Genomic DNA, 24,295 nt, shown 5'->3' with positions numbered 1-24,295 from the left:
TTGAATTAGTGTTTTCATTTTCCTTGGAAAATGAAACACCCAGTAGTGGTGTTGCTGGATCATGTGGCAGTTATATTTTTAATTTTTTGAGGAACCTCCACACTGTTTTCCATAATAGCTGCATCAATTTACATTTTTTGGTAAATGTTAAATATTTACAATATAACTATTAAACAACACACTACTGCACAAGCAGTGGGCCAAATGAGAAATCAAACAGCAAATCAAAATATGTCTCAAAACAAAAGAAAAAGAAAATACAAATTCCAAAATCTATGGGATGCAGCAAAAGTGGATGTTAGAGTGAAATTTATGCTATAAATGCTTGTATTAAGAAAAAAGTTCAAACAATATTACACCACATGGGATAGAAAAAGAGGAAACTTAGCTGAAATTTAGTAGAGGATGGAAATAGCAAAGAAAAATCAGACATATATAAAATAGAGACCAGAATAAACAGTAACACAACATTGAAAGCCATGACCAGTTTTTTTTTTTTTAAATGGCAATGTTTTAACTACATTGATTAAGAAAAAAAGAGAGAAGACTCAAAAACCAAAATGAGAAATGGAAGATGAAACAATACAACAGGTTACAACAGAAATACATAGTGATAACTGATTACTATAAACAATTATATACTAACAAATCAGATGACTTAGGAAAAAACCCATGTATTTCCTAAAAACACACAAGTTACCATGATTGCATCATGAATCTTGAATCCAAGAAATAGGAAATCTTCTTAGACCAATAATAAGAATGAAAGTTGAGTTAGGAATAAAAAATCTCCCAGCATGGAAAAGCACAAGAGCACATGGTTTCATTGGTGAATTCTGCCAAACATTAAAAAAAAAAAAAAATTAACACTCTTTATCAAAATCTTACAAATAATGGAATTGAGGGAACACATTCAAACTCATTCCATGAGGCCAGTACTACTATGATACCAAAGCAGGATAAAAACAATACAAGAACAATAAAGTCTAGTTTGTCCGATATAAGTATTGCTACTCGGACTTTCTTTTGACATCCACTTGCATGTTAAATGTTTTTCTATGCCCTCACTTTCAATCTGCAGGTGTCTTTAGGTCTAAAATGAGTCTCTTGTAGGCAGCATGTAGGTGAGTCTTTTTTTTTTTAATCCATTCCGATACTCTGTGTCTTTTTTAAAAATTTTTTATTGTTAATCACCATACATTACATCATTAGTTTTTGATGTAGTGTTCCATGATTCATTGTTTGTGCATAACACCCAGTGCTCCATGCAGAACGTGTCCTCTTTAATACCTATCACCAGGCTAACCCATCCTCCTACCCCCCTCCCGTCTAGAACCCTCAGTTTGTTTTTCAGAGTCCATCGTCTCTCATGGTTCGTCTCCCCCTCTGATTTGCCCCCTTCATTCTTCCCATGGTATTTGTCTTTCTCTGACTGACCTATTTCACTTAGTATAATATCCTCAAGGTCCATCCATGTTGCAAATGGCACCAATATTTGGTGAGAATTTTTGCATCCTGCTATCTTCTTCTTCTTTTTTTTTTTCTTAACATATATTGCATTATTTGTTTCAGAGGTACAGATCTGTGATTCAACAGTCTTGCACAATTCACAGTGCTCACCATAGCGCGTACCCTCCCCAATGTCTATCACCCAGCCACCCCATCCCTCCCACCCTCCACCACTCCAGCAACCCTCAGTTTGTTTCCTGAGATTAAGAATTCCTCATATCAGTGAGGTCATATGATACATGTCTTTCTCTGATTGACTTATTTCGCTCAGCATAACACCCTCCAGTTCCATCCACGTCGTTGCAAATGGCAAGATCTCATTCCTTTTGATGGCTGCATAATATTCCATTGTATATACATACCACATCTTCTTTATCCATTCGTCTGTTGATGGACATCTTGGCTCTTTCCACAGTTTGGCTATTGTGGACATTGCTGCTATAAACATCGGGGTGCATGTACCCCTTTGGATCCCTACATTTGTATCTTTGGGGTAAATACCCAGTAGTACAATTGCTGGATCATATGGTAGCTCTGTTTTCAACTTTTTGAGGAATCTCCATACTGTTTTCCAGAGTGGTTGCACCAGCTTGCATTCCCACCAACAGTGTAGGAGGGTTCCCCTTTCTCTGCATCCCCACCAACATCTGTCCTTTCCTGACTTGTTAATTTTAGCCACTCTGACTGGTGTGAGGTGGTATCTCATTGAGGTTTTGATTTGGATTTCCCTGATGCCGAGCGATGTTGAGCACTTTTTCATGTGTCTCTTGGTCATTTGGATGTCTTCTTTGGAAAAATGACTGTTCATGTCTTCTGCCCATTTCTTGATTGGATCATTTGTTCTTTGGGTGTTGAGTTTGATAAGTTCTTTATAGATTTTGGATACTAGCCCTTTATCTGATATGTCATTTGCAAATATCTTCTCCCATTCTGTCGGTTGTCTTTTGGTTTTGTGGACTGTTTCTTTTGCTGTGCAAAAGCTTTTTATCTTGATGAAGTCCCAATAGTTCATTTTTGCCCTTGCTTCCCTTGCCTTTGGCGGTGTTTCTAGGAAGAAGTTGCTGTGGCTGAGGTCGAAGAGGTTGCTGCCTGTGTTCTCCTCAAGGATTTTGATGGACTCCTGTCTCACATTGAGGTCTTTCAACCATTTGGAGTTTAGTTTTGTGTGTGGTGTAAGGAAATGGTCCAGTTTCATTCTTCTGCATGTGGCTGTCCAATTTTCCCAACACCATTTGTTGAAGAGACTGTCTTTTTTCCATTGAACATTCTTTTCTGCTTTGTGAAAGATTAGTTGACCATAGAGTTGAGGGTCCATTTCTGGGCTCTCTATTCTGTTCCATTGATCTATGTGTCTGTTTTTGTGCCAGTACCATACTGTCTTGATGATGACAGCTTTGTAATAGAGCTGGAAGTCTGGAATTGTGATGCCGCCAGCTTTGCTTTTCTTTTTCAACATTCCTCTGGCTATGCGGGGTCTTTTCTGGTTCTATATAAATTTTAGGATCATTTGTTCCATTTCTTTGAAAAAAGTGGATGGTATTTTGATGGGGATTGCATTGAATGTGTACATTGCTCTAGGCAGCATTGACATCTTCACAATGTTTGTTCTTCCAATCCATGAACATGGAAAGTTTTTCCATTTCTTTGTGTCTTCCTCAATTTCTTTCATGAGTATTTTATAGTTTTCTGAGTACAGATTCTGTGCCTCTTTGGTTGGATTTATTCCTAGGTATCTTATGGTTTTGGGTGCAATTGTAAATGGGATCGACTCCTTAATTTCTCTTTCTTCTGTCTTGTTGTTGGTGTATAGGAATGCCACTGACTTCTGTGCATTGATTTTATATCCTGCCACTTACTGAATTCCTGTATGAGTTCTAGCAGTTTTGGGGTGGAGTCTTTTGGGTTTTCCACATAAAGTATCATATCATCTGCAAACAGTGAGAGTTTGACTTCTTCTTTGCCGATTTGGATGCCTTTGATTTCTTTTTGTTTGATTGCTGTGGCTAGGACTTCTAATACTGTGTTGAATAGCAGTGGTGATAGTGGACATCCCTGCCGCGTTCCTGACCTTAGGGGGAAAGCTCTCCATTTTTCCCCATTGAGAATGATATTTGCTGTAGGTTTTTCATAGATGGCTTTTATGATATTGAAGTATGTGCCCTCTATCCCTATACTCTGAAAAGTTTTGACCAAGAAAGGATGCTGTACTTTGTCACATGCTTTTTCTGCCTCTATTGAGAGAATCATATGGTTCTTGTTCTTTCTTTTGTTAATGTATTATATCATGTTGATTGATTTGCGGATGTTGAACCAACCTTGCAGCCCAGGGATAAATCCCACTTGGTCGTGGTGAATAATCCTTTTAATGTCCTGTTGGATTCTATTGGCTAGTATTTTGGTGAGAATTTTTGCATCCATGTTCATCAGGGATATTGGTCTGTAATTCTTTTTGATGGGGTCTTTGGTTTTGGGATCATAAAACGAGTTGGGAAGTTTTCCTTCCATTTCTATTTTTTGGAACAGTTTCAGAAGAATAGGTGTTAATTCTTCTTTAAGTGTTTGGTAGAATTCCCCTGGGAAGCCATCTGGCCCTGGGCTTTTGTTTGTTGGGAGATTTTTGATGACTGCTTCAATTTCCTTAGTGGTTATAGGTCTGTTCAGGTTTTCTCTTTCTTCCTGGTTCAGTTTTGGTAGTTGATACATCTCTAGGAATGCATCCATTTCTTCCAGGTTATCGAATTTGCTGGCATAGAGTTGCTCATAATATGTTCTTATAATTGTTTGTATGTCTTTGGTGTTGGTTGTGATCTCTCCTCTTTCATTCATGGTTTTGTTGATTTGTGTCATTTCTCTTTTCTTTTTGATAAGTCTGGCCAGGGGTTTATCAATCTTGTTAATTCTTTCAAAGAAGCAGCTCCTAGTTTCGTTGATCTGTTCTAGTGTTCTTTTGGTTTCTATTTCATTGATTTCTGCTCTGATCTTTATTATTTCTCTTCTCCTGCTGGGTTTAGGCTTTATTTGCTGTTTTTTCTCAGCTCCTTTAGGTGTAGAGTTAGGTTGTGTATTTGATACCTTTCTATATTTTGATCCATTAGAAGAAACTGTATCTCAGAATTTTAAAGAGAGAACAACTTATATATATATGCCAAAAATAAGGGTAACTACTATGAAGGGATAGAATATGACTCTAAAAATGAAAAATAAAAATATTTTTTAAAAAAGGGATTGATAAGATGTTGGTTGAAAAAGGGAAAAAGAAAAATTCAAAAAAAAAAGAGGACAGTTAAAATAATTTTGAAAGACTAAAGAATCAAGGTAAAAAAGCCATGGATTCTTTTTTATTTATTTATTTTTTATTTATTTTTTAAGATTTTATTTATTTATTTGACAGAGAGAGATACAGCGAGAGCGAGAACACAAGCAGGGGGAGTGGGAAAGGGAGAAGCAGGCTCCCCACCGAGCAGGGAGCCCGATGTGGGGCTGGATCCCAGGATCCTGGGATCACAACCTGAGCCGAAGGCGGACGCTTAACCGACTGAGCCACCCAGGCGCCCCAAAAAAGCCACGGATTCTATGTGCAGTATTCCCCTAGCTCTGGAGTTCTGCGGTTCTCATTGATTGGTAAACTTGGTCTTGGCTGGCTGTTCTTGCTGATCTTCTGGGGGAGGGACCTGTTGCTGTGGTTCCCAAATGTCTTTGCCGGAGGTGGAATTGCCCCACCCTTGCCCGGTCTGGGCTAAGTAATCTGCTCGGGTTTGCCCTCGGGAGCTTTTGTTCCCTGCAAGCTTTTGGTACAGCTTTGGAGGATGAGAGTGAAATGGCAGCCTCCCAATCTCCGCCCCAGAGGAGCCGAGAACTTGGGGCCCTGCTCCTCAGTGAGCCCCCAGAGAAAAGCAGTCAATCACTCCCATCTCCCCGGTCTCTGGCCGCACTCCGTGCTCACCCGGCCTCTGACCAAGCATTTCTATCTCTGGCACCCGACTCGGTGTGGAGTGTCCAAACCCAGCACATCCCTGCGGTGTGCTCCCGCACCACTACTCCCAGGGGAGGAAGGGGAGTCTCCCCGGGATCTGCCACTTGTTGGGTCCCTGCTGGAGGAGCAGTGGCCTGACCGTGCCACGGATCACGGTTTATGGCAACCCGGAGCTGAGAGCCCACTCCTCGGCTTCGTCTCTGCAGCCGGCTTCCTTGCTCCGACACCTGGGAGCTCTGCCACACTCAGGCACCCCTGGTCTTTCTGTGACCCTGAGGGTCCTGAGACCACACTGTCCTGCGGGGGTTCCACCTCCCGCTTAGCCACTGGAGGGACGTCTCTCAGCAGAGCCGACTTCTAAAAGTTCCGATTTTGTGCTCTGCTGCTCTATCACTTGCCGGTAGCGGCTGACGGAGGCCCCCTCCCCCGCTGTCTATCCTCCCGAATATCGCCTCGGATTCACTTCTCCGCACGTCCTACCTTCCAGAAAATGGTTGCTTTTCTGTTCAGAGAGTTGTTGCTATTCTTTTCCTCGATCTCCTGTTGAGTTCGTAGGTGTTCAGAATGGTTTGATCCCTATCCAGCTGAATTCCTGAGACCAGATGAAATCCAGGTCTCTTACTCCTCTGCCATCTTCTGATACTCTGTGTCTTTTGATTGGAGCATTTAGTCCATTTACATTAAGTAATTATTGATATATACATATTTATTGCCATTTTATTACTTGTTTTGTTGTTGTTTCTAGAGATTTTCTCTGATCCTTTCTTGTCTTTGTCACTTTTGGTCTCTCTTTGCACTCAAAGATTCCCCTTCAATATTTCTTGCAGGGCTGGTTTAGTGGTCATGAACTCCTTTAGTCATTGTCTGGGAAACTCTTTATCTTTCCTATTCTAAATAGGAGATAGATTGCTGGATAGAGTATTCTTGGCTGCAGATTTTTCCGCTTCAGCATGTTGAATATATCATACCACTCTCTTCTGGCTTGCCAAGTTTCTGTTGAGAAATCTCAAGCTAACCTTCTGAGTTTTCCCTTGTAATTTAAGGACTTCTTTTGTCTTGCAGCCTTTAGGATTTTATCTGCATCACTATATTTTGCAAATTTAATTACAGTATGTCTTGGTATTGGTTGCTTTTGTTGATTTGGATGGAAGTTCTCTGTGCCTCCTGGATCTAGATATCTGTTTCCTTCCCCAGATTAGGGAAGTTTCTGCTACTATTTCTTGAAATAAATTTTCTGCCCCATTTTCTCTCTCTCCTTTTCCTGGGACTCCTATAATACGAATGTTATTATGGTTGATGAAGTCACTGAGTTCCCTAAGTCTATTCTCATGTTCCATAATTCTTTCTCTCTTTTTTTCAGTTTCTTTATTTTCCATTATTTTGTTTTCTAGGTCACTAAATCATTCCTCCGCTTCTTACAGCCTGCTGTTCATTGCATAAACCTGTTTCCAATCTCATTTATTGCATTCTTCATCTCTGATTGATTGTTTTTTAATTCTTTTATTTCTGTTGTAAGGGTCTCACTGATGTCTTCTATTCTCTTTTCAAGCCCAGTGAGTATCCTGATTGTTGCTTTATATTCTCCATCAGGCATGTTACCTCTGTTCATTTCGCTTAGATCTCTGGACATAGCCTTATCTTGTTCTTTCATTTGGGATAAATGCCTCTGTCTTGGCATTTTGTCTTAAGTCTCTCTTTTTCTGTGTTAGAAAAGCCAGTTATGTCTCCTGCTCCTGAAAGTAATGGCCTTATGAAGAAGAGGTCGTGTAGTGCCCAGGGCCTGGTGCTTCAGGGAGTGTCTCTGGTGTGTGCTGCATGTGTTCTGCTTTTGTGTTTTGGTTGCTCTATCCTTCAGGCCAGTTGTCTGCAGAGGCTCTCCTTGACTGCTGTGGGCAGTGTTTGGTCCCGGGCCTGAATATGGCAAGTTTTAACTAGGTGTGCTCTGGTCTGCTTGTGAAATGAGACCTGACACCAACTCCACCAGAGCTGAGACCCTGCAGAACTCTCTGGTCTGGGTAGAGGCCTGTGCTGGTCTTCTGGAGAAGGAGCCTGCCACAGTAGGACTAAGGTAAGCTTGATTGAGAAGGGCATTCCCGCTAGCATGCCAGGGAGTGAGGCTCAGTGTAAGCAGGTTAGGCAGCCAGTGCAGGCACTGTGCTGCTTACTGCAGGTGGCTCTGCATTTATGCTTAGGGGCAGGGGAGGGAAATGGTGCCAGCCAGCTCTCCTGTTCCAAGAGAGACATCTCTGTGAATGTTGTCTCCCAGGGATGCTCTCCAAGATGAGTAAATAATCTCCCCATTGTGTGCCCCTGGTGTTCTTCAGATCACTGTTTCCACACTGTCCGCCCACCACCTCCTCCCCCCCGCCCCTACCTCAGGTTGTTTGCCTGCCTCTCTCCAGGAGTAAGGCAGTGTCCTCAGGGCTATATCCCAGCCAAGCCTGCTGACCTTTAAAACTCCAGGCTTTAAGTCCTGCTGGTTGCAAGGACTCATGAAAATCAGCCCCCCCCTCATTTTCCCAGCCACTGGCTTTGGGGAAATGTTCTCCTTGTGTGTTCCTCTGTGTGCTCCTCTCTCTCTCTCACCCTTCTCCATGACCACAGCTCCCTCCCTTCTGCAGCACCTGTGATCTGTTTTTCCCCTAAACTACATTTCTGCACTTCCTACCTTCTTCAGTGTGGCCTCTTGGAGGGGGGAAAGATGGCGGAGGAGCAGGGGACCCTATTTCAATTGGTCCCCGGAATTGAGCTGGATATCCACCAGACCACTCTGAGCACCCATAAAACCAGCCTGAGATGTAAGAAGATCTGGATCTCTACAAACAGAATATCGTAGGCGGTTGGTTTTGAGGTACGAAGCGGGGAGCTGTGATTCCGTGGGCAGATATCGGAGGATAAACAGCAGCGGGAGGGTGCCTGGCCGTGGGGATCCTACACTGCCGGTGAGCGACAGCCTCGTGCGCTGCGGACAGGCACAGACTTGCAGACTGGTAGCAGTGGGGAAAGGACTCTAGGGCAGCCCCCGGGGCGGAAACCCGGAGTGGCGGGGTTGCACCTGCGAACTGCAGCCCCCAGACGGAAATCCGGAGCAGCGGGGTTGTGCCTGCGAACTGCAGCCCCCGGGGTGGAATCCCGGAACGGCGGGGTTGCGTGCGAACTGGGAGCGGCTGGTGGTTTTAGAAGCACAAAGGGCAGAGACGTGCCCTGACCTGGAGGCAGGACTGGGAGCGCTGCGGAGGGGCGCACAACCCAGGACGCTGCAGTTTATAGCAGCACGGACAGAAACGGAGACAGTGTGGCCTGGAGAGCTCACTGAAGAACGGACTGCGATCTCTCTGCTCTGAGGCAGAGGGTTGGAAACGGTCTCTTCTGCTCTGACTCGCAGAAGAGACGCGGAAAGCCTCCAGGGAAAGCCACCAGAGAACAAAAGCCCCAAAAACTGATTCTCGCTGAGCCCATCCCCTGCCACAGGGGCACAGGGCAACTCCGCCCAAACAGGGTTGCCTGAGTAACAGCGCGGCAGGCCCCACCCGCAGAAGACAGGCTGGGAAAATAAGAAGCCAGCAACCCTAAGGTCCCAAGAAAACAGGTGCATCTTGCTTGGGTTCTGGTCAATAATTTGGACTCTATACATTCCCTCAAACACCCATCAACAGAATGACTAGGAGGAGGAGCCCCCAAAACAGAAAAGACTCAGAGATTATGACTTATGCTGCAGATTTACAAATGGATGCAGATATAACCAAGATGTCGGAGATGGAATTCAGGCTAGCAATTGTGAAGACAATGGCTAGAATGGAGAAATCAATTAATGGCAACATAGAGTCTCTAAGGGCAGAAATAAAAGGTGAATTGGCAGAACTTAAAACTGCTATCAATGAGATCCAATCCAATCTAGATAATCTAACAGCTAGGGTAACTGAGGCAGAAGAGAGAATAAGCGATCTGGAAGACAATATAATAGATAAAAAGGGAAAAGAGGAGGCCAGGGAAAAACAACTCAGAATCCATGAAAATAGAATCAGAGAAATAAGTGACACCATGAAATGTTCCAATGTCAGAATAATTGGAATCCTGGAGGGAGTGGAGAGAGAGAGAGGACTAGAAGATGTATTTGAGCAAATCGTAGCTGAGAACTTCCCTAACCGGGGGAATGAAACAGACATTCAAGTCCTAGAGGCAGAGAGGACCCCTCCCAAGATCAAGGAAAACAGGCCAACACCCCGGCATGTAATAGTAAAACTTGCAAATCTTAGAAGCAAGGAAACCATCTTAAGGGCAGTTAGGGGGAAGAGATTCCTTACGTACAGAGGGAGGAACATCAGAATAACGTCAGACCTATCCACAGAGACCTGGCAAGCCAGAAAGGCCCGGCAAGACATATTCAGGGTACTAAATGAGAAGAACATGCAGCCAAGAATACTTTATCCGGCAGGGCTTTCATTTAGAATGGATGGAGAGATGCAGAACTTCCACGACTGGCAGAAGCTGAAAGAATATGTGACCACTAAGCTGGCCCTGCAAGAAATATTAAGGGGGGTTCTATAAAAGGAGAAAGACCCCAAGAGTGATATACAACAGAAATTTACAGGGACAATCTATAAAAACAACATCTTCACAGGCAACATGACGACAATTAATTCATATCTTTCAATAATCACTCTCAACATGAATGGCCTAAATGCTCCCATAAAACGGCACAGGGTTGCAGATTGGATAAAAAGACAGGACCCGTGGGCGCCTGGGTGGCTTAGTTGGTTAAGCGACTGCCTTCGGCTCAGGTCATGATCCTGGAGTCCCTGGATCGAGTCCCACATCGGGCTCCCTGCTCGGCAGGGAGTCTGCTTCTCCCTCTGACCCTCCCCCCTCTCATGTGCTCTCTCTCTCTCTCTCATTCTCTCTGTCTCAAATAAATAAATAAAATCTTTAAAAAAAAAAAAAAAAAAAGACAGGACCCGTCCATATGCTGTCTACAAGAGACTCATTTTGAACCTAGAGATAGATCCAGACTGAAAGTGAAGGGATGGAGATCCATCTTCCAGCCAGCGGACCTCAAAAGAAAGCTGGGGTAGCAATTCTTATATCAGACAAATTAGATTTTAAACTAAAGTCTGTAATAAGAGACACAGAAGGACACTATATCATTCTTAAAGGGTCTATCCAACAAGATCTAACAATTGTAAATATCTATGCCCCCAACATGGGAGCAGCCATCTACATAAGCCAACTGTTAACCAAAATAAAGAGTCATATTAATAACAATACGTTAATTGTAGGAGACCTCAATACTCCACTCTCAGCAATGGACAGATCATCTAAGCAGAAAATCAAGAGCTTTGAATGATACATTGGACCAGATGGACCTCATAGATACTTACAGAACATTCCACCCTAAAACAACAGAATACTCATTCTTCTCGAGCGCACATGGAACTTTCTCCAGAATAGACCATATACTGGGTCACAAATCAGGTCTCAACCGATACCAAAAGATTGAGATTATTCCCTGCATATTCTCAGACCACAATGCTCTAAAACTGGAACTCAATCACAAGAAAAAATTTGGCAGAAATTCAAACACTTGGAAGCTAAAGACCACTCTGCTCAAGAATGTTTTGGGTCAACCAAGAAATCAAACAAGAACTTAAACAATTCATGGAAATCAGTGAGAATGAAAACACATCGGTCCAAAACCTATGGGATACTGCAAAGGCGGTCCTAAGGGGGAAATACATAGCCATCCAAGCCTCACTCAAAAAAGTAGAAAAATCCCGAATTCACCAACTAACTCTACACCTTAAAGAACTAGAGAAAAAGCAAAAAACGACGCCTAAGCCATGCACTAGAAGAGAAATAATTAAAATTAGAGCAGAAATCAGTGAATTAGAAACCAGAAACACATTAGATCAGATCAACGAAACTAGAAGTTGGTTCTTTGAAAGAATTAATAAGATCGATAAACCACTGGCCAGACTTATCCAAAAGAAAAGAGAAAGGACCCAAATTAATAAAATTATGAATGGAAGGGGAGAGATCATGACTAACACCAAGGAGATAGAAACAATTTTTAGAAATTATTATCAACAACTATATGCCAATAAACTGAGCAATCTGGATGAAATGGAGGCCTTCCTGGAAACCTATAAGCTGCCAAGACTGAAACAGGAAGAAATTGACAACCTGAATAGGCCAATAACCAGTAACGAGATTGAAGCAGTGATCAAAAACCTCCCAAAAAACAAGAGTCCAGAATTCCCTGGGGAATTCTACCAAACATTCAAAGAAGAAATAATACCTATTCTACTGAAGCTGTTTCAAAAAACAGAAACAGAAGGAAAACTTCCAAACTCATTCTATGAGGCCAGCATTACCTTAATCCCCAAACCAGGCAAAGACGCCATTAAAAAGGAGAATTTCAGACCGATATCCCTGATGAACATGGATTCTAAAATCCTCAACAAAATCCTAGCTAATAGGATCCAACAATACATTAAAAGGATCATCCGCCACGACCAAGTGGGATTTATCCCTGGGATGCAAGGGTGGTTCAACATTTGCAAATCAATCAATGTGATAGAACACATTAATAAGAGGAGGGAGAAGAACCATATGGTCCTCTCAATTGATGCAGAAAAAGCATTTGACAAAATACAACATCCTTTCCTGATTAAAACTCTCCAGAGTATAGGGATAGAGGGAACATTCCTCAAGTTCATAAAATCCATCTATGAAAAACCCACAGCAAATATCATCCTCAATGGGGAAAAGCTGAGAGCCTTTCCCTTAAGATCAGGACCACGTCAAGGATGCCCACTGTCGCCACTATTGTTCAACATAGTACTAGAAGTCCTAGCAACAGCAATCAGACAACAAAAAGAAATAAAAGGTATTCAAATTGGCAAAGAAGTCAAACTCACTCTTTTCACAGTGTGGCCTCTTTTCTACCTTTAGTTGTGGAGTTTGTTCTGTCAGTCTTCAGACCAATTTCTGGGGTATTTAGGATGATTTGATAGTTATCTAGTTGTTTTCATGGGACAAGACGAGCCTAGGGTCCTCCTACTTCATTGCCATCTTCTCCATTCCCACCAGTTTACATATTTTACCAGCAATGCACAGGGGTTCCCTTTTTTCCACATCCTTGCCAACACTTGTTACTTCTTATCATTTTGATAATAGTCATTCTGTCTAGTGTGAGTTGATACCTCATAGTTTTGATTTGAATTTCTCTAATGATTAGTGGTGTTGAGCATCTTTTCATGTACCTGTTGACCTTTTTTTGGAAAAATGTCCATTCAGATCTTTTGCCCATTTTTTAATTGGATTGTTTCCTTTTTTGTTACTGAGTTGTATGAGTTCTCTGTATATTTTGAATACTAACCCCTTAATGGATATATGACTTAGAAATGTCTTCTTCTATTAAGTGGGCTTTCTCTTTATTTTGTTGGTGGTGTCCTTCACCGTGCAGATACTTTTAATTAGATGCAATCCTGTCTGTTTATTTTTGAATTTGTTTCCCTTGCCTTTGGAATCAGATTGAAAAAACATGACTAAGATCAATGGCAAGGAGCTGACCGCCTATGTTTTCTTCTAGGAGTTCTATGGTTTCAGGTCTTACATTCAAGTCTTTAATCCATTTTGAGTTAATTTTTACATATGGTATAAGATAATGGTCCAGTCTTCCTTTTGCATATAGCTGTCTAGTTTTCCTCATACCATTTATTTTTTTTTTTTCAAGTATTTTATTTATTAGAGAGAGAGAGCACGCACACAGGAATGGGGGGAGGGGCAGAGAGAGAGGGAGAAGCAGGCTCCCCTCTGAGTAGGGAGCCCACAGGCTCGATCCCAGGACCCCGAGATCATGACCTGAACAGAAGGTAGGCATTTAACCGACTGAGCCACCTAGGCTCCCCTCCTCATACCATTTATTGAAGAGATTGTCTTTTCTTCATTGTGTATTCTTTTTTCCTTTGTTGAAAATTAATTGACCATATATACATGGGTTTATTTCTGGGCTGTCTATTTTGTTTAATTGATCTATGTATCTGTTTTCATGGCAGTACTATATGTTTTGATTACTATAGCTTTATAGTATAGTTTGAAATCAGGGAGCATGATACCTTTGCCTTTGTTTTTCTTTCTCAAGATTGTTTGGGCTATTTGAGGTCTTTTGTGGTTCCAAGTAAATTTTAGAATTATGAGTTTGATTTTTGTGAAAAATGACATTAGAACTTTGATAGGGATTGTATTAAATCTGTAGATTGCTTTGGGTTATATGGATGTTTGAACAATACTAATTCTCCCAATCCATGAATGCAAAATATCTTTCCATTTATTTGTATCTTCTTTAATTTCTTTCATCAGTGTCTTATAGTTTTCATTGTACAAGTCTTTTCACATCCTTGGTTAAGTTTATTCCTAAGTATTTTTTTCCTGGGACGCCTGGGTGGCTCAGTCAGTTAAGCGGCTGCCTTCGGCTCAGGTCACGATCCCAGGGTCCTGGGGATCGAGTCCTGCATTGGGCTCCTTGCTCAGCAGAGAGCCTGCTTTTCTCTTTCCCTCTGCCTGCTTCTCCCTCTGCTTGCCGCTCCCCCTGCTTGTGTGTGCGCTCGCTCACTCTCTGACAAAAAAAATAAGTAAAATCTAAAAAAAAAAAAGTATTTTTTTCCTGCAGTTCTAAATGGGATTATTTTCTATATTTCCCTTTCTGATATTTCATTATTAGTGTATAGAAGTACAGATTTTTGCATATTAATTTTGTATCTTGCAATTATTTATTAATTAGTTCTAACAGTGTTTTTGGTGGAGTCTTAGGGTATTCTGTATATAGTAGTATTTCTGCAAATAGTGACAGTTTTATTTCTTCCTTTCCAGTTTAGATGCCTTTCATTTCTTTTTCTTCCTACTTGCTGTGGCTCGGGCTTCTGATACTATGTTGAAAAAAGTGAGGAGAGTGGGCATACTTGTCTTGTTTCTGATCTTAGGAAAAGCTTTCTGCTTTTCACTCTTGAGTATATTAGCTGTGGGCTTTTCATATATGACCTTTATTGCGTTGAGGTACATTTCCTCTATACCCACTTTGTTGAGAGTTTTTATCATGAATGGATGTTGAATTTTGTCATCTATTGAGGTGATCATATTGTTTTTATGTTTTATTTTCATGTGGTGTATCATATTGATTGATTTGCAGATATTGAACCAGCCTTCCATCCCTGGAATAAATCTCACTCAATCATGGTGTCCTTTTAATGTATTGTTGAATTTGGTTTGCTAATATTTTGTTGAGGATTTTGCATCTATGTTCTTCAGGGATATTGGTCTGAAATTTTCTTTTTTTGTGGTGCCCTTGTCTGGTTTTGGTATCAGGGCAATGCTGGCTTCATAAAATGAGTTTGGATGCTTTCCCTCCTCTTCTATTTTTTGGAAGAGTTTGAGAAGGATATGTATTAAATCTTCTTTGAATGTTTGAATTCACCAGTGAAGTCATCTGGTCCTGGACTTTTGTTTGTTGGGAGCTTTTTCATTACTGATTCAGTCTCCTTATGAGTAATCAGTCTATTCAGATTTTCTGCTTCTTCCTCATTCAGTCTTGGAAGATTGTAAGTTTCTAGGAATTTATCCATTTCTTATAGGTTGTCCAGTTTGTTGATGTGTACTTTTTCATGGCAGTCTCCTATAATTCTTTGTATTTCTGTGGTATCAGTTGTAACTTCTTTCATTCTGATTTTATTTATTTGAGCCCTCTCTCTTTTCTGCTTGTTGAAACTAGCTAAAGTTTTGCTTATTTTATGTATTTTTTTCAGTGAATCAGTTCTTAGTTTCATTGTTCTTCTCTCTTGTCTTTTAGTCTCCATTTCATTTATTTCTGCTCTAATCTTTATTATTTTCTTCCTTCTGCTAACTTTGGTTTTTTTCCTTTTTTAGTTCCTTTGTGTATACAGTTAAATTGTTTGAGATTTCTCTTGTTTCTTGAGGTAAGCCTCTAGTGCTATGAGCTTCCTTCTTAGAACCACTTTTGCTGCATCCCACAGATTTTGGTACATTGTATTTCTGTTGTCATTTGTCTCTAGGTGTTTTGTGATTTCTCCTTTGGTTGATTCTATGATCCAATAGTTGTTCTGTAACATGTTGCTTAATCTCTGTGTATTCATAGTTGTTCGAGTTTTTCTTGTAACTGATTTCTAGTTTCATACCATGTGGTTGGATAAGATGCTTCGTATGATTTCAGTATTCTTGAATTTGTTGAGACTTGTTTTGTGGCCTAACATGATCTATCCTGGAGAATGTCCCATGTGCACTTGAGGAGTATGTGTATTTTGCTGCTTTAGGATGGACTGTTATGTTATCTGTTATGTCCATCTGTTCTGATGTGTCATTTAAGGCCTTAACAAGCTTGCTTTTATTAATTAATTCATAAGATAAATTGATTATTGATCAGCATATTTAGGAGAACATTACAGATATATCCCTAGTGTCTAGCACAGACCCTGTAACAATAGTGCACAGTTAACATGCATTTGTTGGATGAATGCATGAATGCATTATTGCATGCATTCCTGGAGATAATAGCATTTTATTTGTTTTCCAATTACTCTTTTTGTACTTTCACAGGTAGCTAAATGGAAAATGTGCTGCCAAGGTTGACAAAAGTCATTTCAAAGATTCAAAGTGAGTGTTAAGTCAGTAAAATAAGACACCTGGCTCTCGCAAAGGGAGAAGCTAGAAAGTCACTGACTCTAATATCAGCTTGTTTGGAAAGCTGAACAGGCAGAAAGCACAGCCAAAGTTCACAGAAGCCCACTTGGTCTAGAGCCACAGAGGAATATGGTACAAGCAAACAGCTGCACCAGAAAGCCAACTCAACACAGACCTATCGTAGGAAAACAAGTGGGCGTAATACAGAGTCCCTAGAGGAAACAGAAACTCAGCTTAATGGTAGTGCTACCCTCGGCCAGGGACGCAGACTGATAGAATGAGAGCAAGCTCAGAAGGCCCCTGCCCTGCCTCACGGCCGCCATCTGTGCTGGTTCTGTTGGGAAAAGCTCTTTCTAGGGTCTCTCTCCCTTGTTTTCCTGTAGGAACCCTCTGCCCCAGCCAGATTTCCCTGCTCAGGCTCCAAACATGCCTCAGGCGGCCTCTGCCTGGTTTGGCTCGCCACGTTCTTCTGTTCAGAATGCCATGTTCGTGCGCCTCTCTACCTTTTTTTTTCAAGACCCAGCTCAAGTTTTGTGCCTTTTGTGAAATCCTTTCTAAGTTTTTCCACATCAGAAATTTTTAACCATTTTAGTTAAAATGAGTCCCCATATCTCCTCATTCCTCCAAATTCAGGGAAAGACTTGCAGTCATGGTTTGTGATCAGGACTTAAAGGGGACAGCCGTCAACACATTGCATGTGGAATGTGAATCCCAGAGCGAGGAGGTGGGTAGAGATAAGGAGAGCACCAGGGGGACTCCATTCTATAGAAATCTCAGGTGTTTAGAAAAACATTGGAGAAAAATTCATCTTGTTATGGTCATTGAAGTAGGCAGTAAGAACAGGAAAGCATCGCCCTTCTGTCAGCAGGTACCCATTGGATGAATGCCTGCCAGGCAAGGGACTTTTGGCCAGAGTCTGTGCCCAGCATCCTGCCTGCTGGCTTAAGGTCTGAGTGAAGGTTTTGACAGTCCCTACCTGGACAAAGAAGGGGTGCCAAGTGCTTTTAGCTTGTCTTGCAAACTCCAGAGAAAAATGTAAATGCTATCCTAATATTAGGCAGAGGTAATTTCCCCTATGGACAGGACCCCATTCTAGCTTTTGGCTACAGGTAGAAATCAGCCAGTCCTTGTTTCCTCAGGGTCCATGTACAACATGGAAGGCACGGAGAGCTCTTGCTGGTCTTGGCTGTAAGCTCAGGGAGCGAGGAGGCCACGCTTTGCCAATTGGCCAGAGCCAACCCCACTGGGCTAAATACTCCTCTCAGGATCACCAGGTACCCTCTCTCCCCAGCAAGTTTAGCTGGGAATTTAGCAATATTGGAAAGAATTCCCAACAGCAGTCGGTTTGATCACCTTTATTTAGAAGAGCAATATTAAAAACATAAATTGCCCAGAGGGTATGCTTAACATTAAAATGTGAAGCAGTAGTAAGAAGAAGAGACTTGTAAAAATGAAGTTTAATTTTGCTATGGAGAACTTTCATTCTTTGTGCAGCATTTCTTAGGGATGTATAAACCATCCCCGAGGTCGGTCTTTAGACAGTTGATTCATTTTACAGCAAAATCTCAGACAGATACATTAAAATTAAACCTCATGCTGGGTGTTAAAATTTCATTATCAAACCTGTCCTTATTACAAGTACTTGTTTTCTATTCACATGAGACCATTGGGTAGAGAAAATTTACCTTGATTTTTGTATTCAGAATATTCAGTTGCCTGTTTACCATGGTTTCATTTATTTCTGGATGTAAATTTCCCCCTTTTTGTGTGCAGCTGAGTGTATCTCTCAGTTGCCAAAGAGGAGAGAAATATTGCTATTAAATGCAATGATCATTTATTTGCAAGTTAAAACATATTCTGAAAAGGATGAAAGCTTATTCTTGCCTGAAGCTTGTTTGTTCTGTAAGAGCTGCGAGGTGTCTCTGAGGGTTGTTTCGATGCTGTGTTTTTTCCTGTGTCTTAGCAGTAAGGTATATTCCTGTTCCAGCAAAAGCCTTTATTTATTTTGGTGTAGGAAGTAGAGAAAGGCGAGGAAATATATCTGGAGTGGACCCATGAGAAATAAGGAACCCATAACACCTGTGTAATTTACCTGCAGGGCTAGTGATTCTGAAAGATTCTAAATTGTATTTTTAAATACCATCATGCAAGCACATGCATTTGAATACTGATATTGATGGAATTCATCTTAGATAACTAAGTGTACTGGAAGCTCTTGGGTTGATTCTGATCTATAAGAAAGGAAATCAGACTACTTGTTTCAAAAACATCAACACCCCCCACATGTGTGTTGTGTATGTGTTAAATAATTTGGAAAATATTGGGGCACCTGGGTGGCTCAGTCGGTGAAGTGTCTGCCTTTGGCTCGGGTCATGATCCCAGAGTCCTGGGATCGAGCCCCACATCGGGCTCCCTGCTCAGCGGGGAGCCTGCTTCTCCCTCTGCCCCTTACCCCGCTCGTGCTCGCGCTCTCTCAGTCTCTCAAATAAAATCTTTAATAAAAAAGTAATTTGGAAAATATTTATTGAGTGATTATTATGTATTGGGTACTATGCATATGTCATGGATATGAATGTAAATATGACATATATGATATGGTCCTTGCCTTCCAGGAGCTTAGAGTCTAGGAGGAGATGTAAGGAGCAGTAGCTATGGTACAGGTAAAAAAGGGCTCTAACCATGGGCCTGAAGTGTATTTAATTCTCAGGATGCTTCTTAAAATTGTACATCACAGGAAGAGAATTTGGTAGAGAAATGCATATTTATTTGGAAGAGGCTTGTGCAGGTGAGGAGCCCTGAGGCTTCCACTGCTGCCCATGGGAAGCATCTGCAGGGCCTGGAAGCTCCCGAGGAGAACCTAGTACCCATCTTTGAGCCTTGGGCCCTGCTTCCCCACGGAGCCGGATGTGGGTGTCCGTCATTTGTACTCTGCTCCTCTAAGTGTCTCCTCCACACCGAAGCCAGAGTGAGCCTTTGGAACTTCATTCAGACATCACTGCTCTGCTCACAACTCTCCACTGGCTTGCCGTCACCCCAGGGCTTCCCCCCCTCGCTCCGAATGGGCCACCTACTGGCCTCCTTGCTGTTCTTCAAGGGTAACAGTCACTTTCCTGCCTCAGTTTGCCTGTGTTGTCCCCTCTGCTTGCAGGGTTCCCCCCCATGTATAGTATGCAGCTTGCTCCGGGCGGGGAGGGGGGTGCTCAGAAAGGCCCTGCCTCACCGTGCTATCTGTAGCACCCCCACATTCTCTGCCCTCTTGTCTGACTTCTTCTCCTCTGAACATTGTTCCTCTATTACAGAATCCATTCTTCATCTGCTTCAACTGCAGTGTAAGCTCTGGGAGGAAGTCTTGTCCTCTGCTCTGTTCCCAGCACCGAGGGTGGGATCTGGCTCACAGGAGATAATAAATATCTGTTAGATGAGAAAGTGAATGAAGGTAATAGAGAAACATGGTTTGGGGCTAGTAGTTGGGAAGTTTGTTCTCACTGGCTTGTGAAAAATGAAATTAAAATGTGGGCTTCCAAGTATTTCAGAAGGCTATAAGTATATTTGTTTCTGAGCAACATAAATTTAGAAGATTTCTAAATTCTTTGGAAAAAATTTCCTTGCCAGATATCTGTGGACAGGTGGTGGCAGATTATCTGAAATAGATCTGATTTTGCGTTGTAATTAACACCTAAATTAAATGTTTTGTTGTTTCAAATACTTTGTTTGGATTTAGTTGGAAGTTTTAAAAGTAGGAGAGGGAAGGAGAAGTTCAAAGTGTATGTGTGGAGTGTAATTTTAAAGAGTTAAAAAATCCCATATAAAATATTTTCTTCTACTAATTATGCACTTCTTAAACTATTGAACATGCATTTGATCATGAAGGCAGCAGCACATGGACTGAAAATGATCTAGTTTTCTGTGTTCTTGCAGGAATACACAGAACCTCATCTCTGGGCTGTGTCCAGAGCGGGTGCCATGGGGAGGCCTGTAAAATTCCTTTGGGGATGGAGGATGGGACAGAAGCTAAGCTTCTTTATATTTTGCTTTAAGGGTGGACACACACAGCTTCACTTGGTCATCTGTAATGTTCTGAACTGAGATATGCAGGGAGAGCAGTGGGAGGTCACATCTGTCTGGAAGAGAAAGGGAGACACCTCACACCCTTGTCCCTTTTGCAGGCTGTGTGTGCAGGGTTAAGTAGGTTTACAAATTACATTATCTAGTTTTAATTAAATTAACCTTCACAAAATAGATAAGTGCATTAAAGAACAAAAATAGACCACGATACTAACAAATGAAAGTGGAAATGAACATCAACAAAATGGCAGAATTGATACTGTTTCTTCTCCTTGCCTGAGCATTTTCTTAACTAACTAAAAAGTAATGATAACCTAATCCTATTGGACAAGACTATGGCCAAAAAATAAAAATCATCAAGAAGATTATTCAAATGAAGATTTATTGCTGTTATTGCAGCAATGTAGCTTGTCCTAATTGGATAGTATGTCTTGTCATGTTAGTTATGGGTCAGAATACATGTATACAATTTATACATGTATATAATTACATATGTATATGCATATACATGCAATTTATGAATAAGTATACACTGTTGCGGGATGCATGCTCAAAGTGTCTTTTTGTTAGGGGTGTCTACCAAGAAAATTTCCTGCCCACAGTTCAAGGGGTGTGCTATTTAAAGTGTGGTCCCCAGACATGGGAACATTTTAGAAATGCAGAATCTTAGACCTCCACATCAGACCTCCAGAATGAGAATATGCATTTCAACAAGATTCTTAGGTGATTTGTGTATACGTTATAGTTTGGGAAATGCTGGTTAAGGGCATATTTTATAGCATACTGCTTCTGTGCTTTTGAAATCAGGGAGTGATTTCCCTCACATAAAATATTGTAGAATTAGGAAAGTCTGGGTTTTTTTAAATTGAGATATAATTGACATATAACATACTGGTTTCAGGTGCATAACATAATGATTTCATATTTATATTTGTTGTGAAATGATCACCACAACAAGTCTGTTTAATATCCATCATCACACATCGTTATAATTTTTTTCCTTGTGATCAGAACTTTTAAGATCTGTCCTAGAAATTTTCAAATATACAACACAGTGTTATTAACTATAGTCATCATCCTCTACATTACATTATTAAGACTTACTTAACTAGAAGTTTGTACCTTTTGACCATCTTTACTCATTTTGCCTACCTCCCTACCTTTGCTTCTGGCAACCACCAATATGTTCTCTGTATTTGTGAGGTTTTTAAAAATATTCCCCATGTAAGTGAGATCATATGATATTTGTCTTTGACTTATTTCACTTAGCATAGTGTCCTCAAGATTAGCCCATGTTGTTGCAGATCACAAGATTTCCTTCTTTTTTAATGGCTGAAAAATATTTCAGTGTGTGTGTGTTGTGTCTTTTTTTTTTTAAGATTTATTCATTTGAGAGAGAGCACATGCACATGTGCGCACTCATGAGTGGGGGGAGGGGTAAAGGGGGAGAGAGAGAGAATCTCAAGCAGACTCCCCGCTGAGCTCAGAGCCTGATGCAGGGCTTGATCTCATGACCCTGAGATCATGACCTGAACCTAAATCAAGAGTCTGATGCTTAACCAGCTGAGCCACCCAGGCGCCCCTGTGCGACATCCTCTTTAGCCATTCCTCCATCAGTGGACCCTTAGGAACTTCCATGTTTTGGCTGTTGTAAATAATGCTGCAATGAGTATGGGGGTTTGTTAATCTTCTTGAGTTTAGTGTTTTTGTTTCCTTTGTTTAAACACCCAGAAATGGAATTGCTAGGTCATATAGTAGTTCTATTTTTAATTTCTTTTTTTTTAAAATGAAGTATAGTTGACTCTATTTTTAACTTTTTGAGGAAATTCCATAGTATTTTCTGTAGCAGCTGCACCAGTTTACCTACCCACCAGTGGTACGTGAGGGTTCCCTTTTTCCACATCCTCACCAACACTTGTTATTTTTTGTCCTTTTGATAACAGCCATTCTACCAGAAGTAAGGGGCTGTCTCATTGCAGTTTTGATTTGCATGTCCCCGATAATGAGTGATATTAAGCACCACAGTCTGGTTTTAATCTTTGTTCTGTCACAAACTTGACTTTAGGCAGCTTACTAAACCTCTGAGGCCCTGTATCCACGTCTGTAAAGTAGATGTGGTCTCCTGGGTATTTGTCAGGATCGTATGTATAGGAGGCATGAAGAGGAGGAGCCTAGTTATGCTTGCTTCAGTCCCTCCTTCCTCCCCTCTGCCTCCTTAGTCTGTTAACCCACTGAAGGAGGGAAAGCGTATCTTTATATTTCCCAGCACAGAAGTCTTTATAAACTTTTTGTTCATGTACCTCCTAAAAGAATTTGGAAAAATCACATATACCCTCACATTTTTAAATGGGATGAGCACTGGTGTTATACGCAACTGATAAATCGCTGAAACTAATGTTTCATCTGAAACTAATGTTGTACTATATGCCGGCTAACTGAATTTAAATTAAAAAAGTGAACATAAGGAAGTTTGATCATAAGTTTAAAAAGTTGCAAAGTAATCCTTAGGGTCTTGTAAATATTGATATTTTAAAATAAAACTGGTTACATTGCTCTTTCCAATCTAGGTACTGGAATAAAATTACCAGGTAATTTGGTAGAGTCTCGATGGGGGTTGGTGAGTGGGAAGAGCCAGAGTTCATCTCTTCTCCTCCCTTCCCTCCTTCCCCCCCCCCCCCCCCCCCCCCCCCCCCCCGCCCATCGCTCTGCCTCTCTCCCTCACAGACTTTGGTGGCGTCCCCTGGTGGTTCCAACTGCCACTGAAAGGGCTCATGGTTCTGGCTCCCCCCTGGAGGTCCTGGCCCCGGGCTGTGGTCCAGCCGAGGCTCCTCTTGTTTCTTCAGTGCAGGTTGGTGGCACCTTCCAGTAGTGGCTTCCCTGTCCCGCTCTCCAGTTCCCTTAATCGCTCAGCCCCCCTTGGATCTGTGTGACCAGTTCCCTGAATTGATTCCCTCTGCAGCAAATACTTAAAGTGGATTCTGTTTTCCTGGTGCTGACTGACATTCCAGTCTTTATTGATATGCCAATATTTGGAATTGTCCCCTTGTCACTGGAAGATTTTAAAGCCCAAATCAGTGCACTGTAGAAAGATTCAGGGTATGTGAAGGGTGTGCTTTTCTTTAAAAAAACAAACAAACAAACAGAACAAGGGCGCTTGTGAGGAGGAAAGATGTTCCCAGGCAGAACGGTTTGGGGAAAAGCACAAAGAGATTAGGATGTACGAACCAATGCCTTCTAAATGAGTACCCTTGAAAAGTCATTGTGTGCCCCAGGTTGGAGAATGCTGCCTTGCCAAGTGAGACACATTGCAGAGAGCTGGCGTCCGCGATGCTGTTTGAGTACGTGGGTGACTGTATAAGCACCCGCATCCCAGGTGTCCGGAAAGCCCAGCCAAGTGGGATGCGAACCCAATCTGCTGCATCCTGAGGTGGCAGCTCCTAGCTGCTGGACTGGGCATCTCGCAGGGCCGGCAGCTGCAGAGCAGGTAAAGCCCCGGGAAGAGCCGGCGGCACGTAGGCAGGGCGAGTGCTAAGGGCCATCAGCTGGGGGCTGCTCTCCTCAGTCCGCCAGCAGCCGAGGTACTGCTGATGTGAGCAGTTGTGTGCATCTGCTGCCTGCCTCGAGCTCTGCCGCCTAGCTGGGGAAATCTCTTTGACAAATCTGTTTACAGAATATCAGGTTGTGCATTTATTGGCTAGCTGACTAATCTGCAAATAGCCCGAGGAGGATTTATAAAAGGACTACTTTCATTACTCATAGAACCGAGTGCCTCCCTGTAAAGAGTACCATTTAGCATCTTTTGATTGCTTTCTGCTGTGGTTTTGGTAAGTTGCACACAGATCCTGAACTTCAATCCATATTGAAGCGGAACGAGGGAGTTTAAAGTACCCAAACAAAATAAAACAAAATAGGTGAAGGGGGTTAAAACAAAAACAAGCCCCAAACCCAAACAAGTGCTTGTGCAGAAGGAGACTCTGTCATTGCTGGAGAGCTGACCGGGCGGGACGCCGGGCCCAGTGCCACATTCTCCAGCACACTCCATTCTCACCATGAATT

The 24,295-nt window shown here is 41.8% G+C and overlaps 1 protein-coding gene across 11 annotated transcripts in view; it reads left to right on the top strand.

Moving 5' to 3' along the window:
• The window catches only part of MTUS2 (microtubule associated scaffold protein 2), a 584,469-nt gene that overhangs the window by 35,537 nt on the left and 524,637 nt on the right, over positions 1–24,295 (top strand). For 4 of the 11 annotated variants that reach the window (XM_078070524.1, XM_078070519.1, XM_078070514.1 and 1 more), the window contains exon 3: positions 16,091–16,147. The exons of the other annotated variants lie outside the window; for them this stretch is intronic. The gene's annotated coding sequence lies outside the window, so the exon portion shown is untranslated. The remainder of the gene's footprint in view (positions 1–16,090; positions 16,148–24,295) is intronic. 11 annotated transcript variants of the gene reach the window in all.

This window comes from Halichoerus grypus, chromosome 4, assembly GCF_964656455.1.
Source record: "Halichoerus grypus chromosome 4, mHalGry1.hap1.1, whole genome shotgun sequence".
NCBI lineage: Eukaryota > Metazoa > Chordata > Mammalia > Carnivora > Phocidae > Halichoerus > Halichoerus grypus.
Note: the sequence above shows the minus strand (reverse complement) of the source record. Positions and strands in the feature narration are given on the sequence as shown.